At 40.0% G+C, this 4,642-nt stretch overlaps 1 pseudogene; it reads left to right on the forward strand.

Moving 5' to 3' along the window:
- Nucleotides 1–2,715: 2,715 nt before the first annotated feature.
- LOC116088963 lies at nt 2,716–3,694 on the forward strand (annotated as a pseudogene).
- Nucleotides 3,695–4,642: the final 948 nt, after the last annotated feature.

Here is a 4,642-nt window from a genome sequence, read left to right on the forward strand (position 1 = left end):
AAGAGTGTACACAAAAGTGACTGTGAGTAACGTGGACAACAGTCATTTTTCCATTATAATGTGTGGCTGGAGGTGAAAGGCATACTCTACAAAGAAAACAGGAAAATGTCTGGAGCCCAGGAACGGAACTGTGATGTATATGCCATCAGCCCTTGTAAGCTGCATTTGAAATATTTGGGGCTTTAAGTTTCCTTCCTTTATACTGTTCATCTTGGTGGTTAAGTTTGTTTGGAAAGCCATTTTTAAAAGATTCCACTGATAACCCAGGACCAGCTGAGGTGGGGGAAGTCTGCTGAAGTGGACCACTTAATGTGTCCATTAGTACACCTTTCTCATCACTTAACACCCAAAGGGTCAAGCCTTTGGTAGAAAAGTTGTTTATAAGCTAGTAGCATTATTTTGTAAATGGAAAGGACAAGCTGAGGTGGAACTGGACAGAAGATTGTACAGTTTAGAGATTTGTATTTACTAGGAAACAGCCCTGGATTTGTGAGAATTTTATAATTCAACCATGAACCACTAATCTGTCTACTGGATTCTGATGCAGAAGGTCTCAACCTCTCTTGTAACCCATGAAACACTTGAGAAGCCAAGTTTTTCAACATAATCCCTCCATGAAAAGGCATCATAACTATTATTTGAATGACATGGTTCTGGGAAGCTTGTGATTATCTATTTCACAATTATTTGGGCATTAGGGAAGCACATGTGTGTGCACATGCACACACACATTCATTCATTGTCATATGTGAAGGTCAGAAGACAAGTTTTGGAGTCAGTTCTCTGCTTTCACTGTGTGAAAGGATAGCAGGGATCCAAGTCAAGCCATAAGGCTTGGTCATAAAATACCTCTATCTTTGCAGCCACTGAAATTAAATTTATAATTGGTATATGCAGCAAAAGTGATCAGCCCTTTAAAGTGGTATCCAAAATTCTCCATGAAGGAGATGTGCAATTGTCCATGTCTGCAGAGTCCAAAAACAAAATGTAATCTCTTAATTGTCTCCTAGATGCTTGCATGCTGCCACACATGGGTCTTGACACATGCCAATAAAGTTAACAAACAGCTATCACTGTCTCAATACACTCCTATATTCTACTTTCATGTAAAAAAGTCATATAAAAGATTTAAACGTCTGTGGTAGTTTGAATATGGTTGGCCTGGGGAATGGCACTATTAGGAAGTGTGACAATATTAGAGTGGGTGTGGCCTTGTTGGAGGATGTGTGCCACTGTGGGGGTGGGCTTTGAGGTCTCTATTATCAAGCTCCACCCAGTGTGGAAAGAGACTCCTTCTAGGCTGCCTGCAGAAGGTAGTCTCCTGCTGCTGCCTTTAGATCAAGATGTAGAACTCTTGGCTCTTCTAGCATCGTGTCTGCCTGGACACTGCCATGCTTCCCACCATGATGATAATGAACTGAACCTCTAAAACTGTAAGCCACACCCAAATAAATTTTTATAAGGACTATCTTGTTCATGGTGTTTCTTCACAGCAATAAGTGTCCTCCTTATACTAAACCAACCAAGGGAGACAATTAACAACTTCATCAGCTAGTTTTGCTTGTACCTGTGTACACTTTTAAGAAGTGAGTGATAGGCAAGATGCTGTCCTCATGCCCTGTCCCTGTGATGTGGTGATGTCCTTACCCTAATTCCTATAATGGTAACTCTGTGGGCTATCTTACAACGAGAATGGCACTTGCCAATCCACTGACCTTAAGCCAGGAAATTATCCTGAATTACATAAGTGGGTTGGCTTTGACAGTGGAAGATGGGGTCACAAATCAGGTTGCCAGCCTCTGGTAGCCAGAAAGGGAAAGAAAACATTGTCTCCTAGAACCTCCAGAGGGGATATAGCCATGCCAGTGCTGTGAGGTTAGCCTGGTAGAATCCATTTCAGACTTCTGACTTCAAGAATGATAAGATATTTGTATTACTGCTATGTTATTATAAGCCACAAAGTTCTTTGTCATTTCTTACAGTGGTTATCAATTAATACAGACTACATGTATGTATTTTCTTTAGAATGAGAAAATACAGTAAGTGGGCTGAAGAAATCTAAATGCACTTGAACGGTAGAAAAGTCATTTGACACATCAAATATGAAGGTTTTTCATATGGCCCAATGATAGAAACTAGATGTGGATATACCAAATCATAGAGAAAACACATAAGACTTTCCAAGTGTTCTTTCTCACTTAGGCTTAATAAACAATTCCTGATTCTTTATAGTGCCATGTACTATATTATTTTTTATATACCTTCTGGTTTCACCATATAATATTCTAGCTGATTTTTATATAAATTATTATTTTTATTTTTGATTGTCTTTTGAAAAATCATTATTCTGGAGAATAGTGGTATGGCTTAGGGTAGGCTTAATCACCATTTGCAAGACCTTGGGTTTGATCCTCAACAATAAGGAAAAACATCTACCATCATACCACACTCAGGATGTCTATCATCAAGACAGCAAAACCCTTGAAATACTTTCAAGGGACAACGGGGAAAGGAACATTTATACATTGTTCTTGGGAATTCAAATTAGTGTAATCACTATAGAAAACTGTATGGAAGTTACTTGAAAAAAAATATAGCATTTTAGCACTCCAAGGTATATTCCTGCAAGTCAAGAATCAAATCATGTGTTCATCTGCTCCTCTCTGTTCCTGAGATAACTGCATCTTCTTGAGCCAGCCTTGTCCCTTAGACATGATGGTGACAACCAGAGTGAATAGATTTGCCTGTATTGATCACCTGGTTACCAGAGCTGCTGCCTCATCTAACAAAGCAGAGATTGTTGACATCAATGATCCTTCATTGACCCCCAACTACGTGGTCTACATGTTCCAGTATGATTCTACCCATGGCAAGTTCAATAGCACAATCAAGGCTGAGAATGGGAAGCTTGTCATCAATGGGAAGCCCAACATCATCTTCCAGGAGTGAGATCCCACTAACATCAAATGAGTATGCTGTAGAATCTACTGGTGTCTTTACCACCATGGAGAAGGCCAGGGCTCACTTGAAAGATGAGGGCAAAAGAGGAATCATTTCTGCCCTTTGTGCTGATGTCACCTTGTATGTGATGGGTAGGAACCAGGAAGAACATAACAACTCACTTAAGATTCTCAGAAATGCTTCCTGTGTCACCAACAGCTTAGAACCCCTGACCAAGGTCATCTGTCACAACTTTGGTATCAAGGAAGGACTCATGACCACAGTCCATACCATCACTGCCACTCAGAAGACTGAGGATGGCTCCTCTGGAAATGTGTGGCATGATGGCCATGGGACTGCCCAGAATATCATCCCTGCATCCACTGGTGCTGCCAAGGCTGCAGCCAGGGCCATCCCAGAGCTGAACAAGTAGCTCACTGGCATGGCTTTCTATGTCCCTACCACCAATGTGTCCATTGTGGATCTGACATGCCACCTAAAGAAAAGTTCTAAATATGATGATATCAAGAAGGTGGTGAAGCTGACATATGAGTGCCCACTAAAGGACATGCTGGGCTACACTGAGGTTGTTTCCTGTGACTTCAACAAAAACTCCCACTCCTCCAACTTTGATGCTGGGGGTGGCATTGCTCTTAGTGACAACTTTTTGAAGCTCATTTCCTGGTATGACAATGAATAGGGCTACAGCAACACAGGGATGGACCTCATGGCCTACATGGCCTCCAAGGAGTAAGAAACTCTGGACCACTCACCCCAGCAGGGACACAATTAGCAAGAGAGAGGCTTTTATCTGCTGAAGAGTTCCTGTCCCAACTCAGTCCTGACACTGAGTATTTCTTTCACAGTTTCTATCCCAGACTCCCCCCATAACAGGAGGAGGAGCCTAGGGAGCCCTAATCTCTTGAATACCATCAATAAAGTTCACTGCGCACACACACACACACACACACACACACACACACACACACACACAAAGAATCAAATCATATAATAGAAGTGCCTGTGCATCTATTTTTATTGTGGCATTATCCACAATAGCCATGATGTTCATCAATGTATAAGTTGATAAAGAAAAATTTAAGATATGTGTGTATGTATTATTCTTACTGACTGAATAATACCCCACTGTTGTGTGTATGTACAGTGTACATATATATGCAATATAAATGAATAGATTACTATTCAGTCAGTAAAATCAAAACCAGGTGAGCCTACCAGCTGCTGATGAAGCAGAGTCAGGGCCAGCCTAGACTACTGAGTGAATTAACGTGTATCCTGAGCAATTTAGTGATACCCTGTCTTGAAGTAATAGTACATACAAGAATAGGGATATAGCTTAATGGTATTGTGCTTGTTTGCATTTATGAAGCTCTTGATTCAAAGCTAAATTAATGAAACAATGTTATTTTCAGGAAATGAATAGAACTAGAGATTATCATGTTAGCAAAATAAACCAAACTGAAAAAAATATAATTATTGATTGATTTTTCTCATATGAAGAACCTGGATGTAATAGTTAGTTGGAATTTTGCTTGTTCGTTCATTAGTTTGTTTTTGTTTTGCTTTGTTTTGTCAACTTGATACAAGCTAAAGTCCTGTGCAAAGAGGAAACATTAATTGAAAAAAAAATTATTCTGCTATGTGTTATAGTTTTAAACTGCTCTACCAGTGTATAATTCAT

Source organism: Mastomys coucha, unplaced genomic scaffold (assembly GCF_008632895.1).
Source record: "Mastomys coucha isolate ucsf_1 unplaced genomic scaffold, UCSF_Mcou_1 pScaffold14, whole genome shotgun sequence".
NCBI classification, from domain to species: domain Eukaryota; kingdom Metazoa; phylum Chordata; class Mammalia; order Rodentia; family Muridae; genus Mastomys; species Mastomys coucha.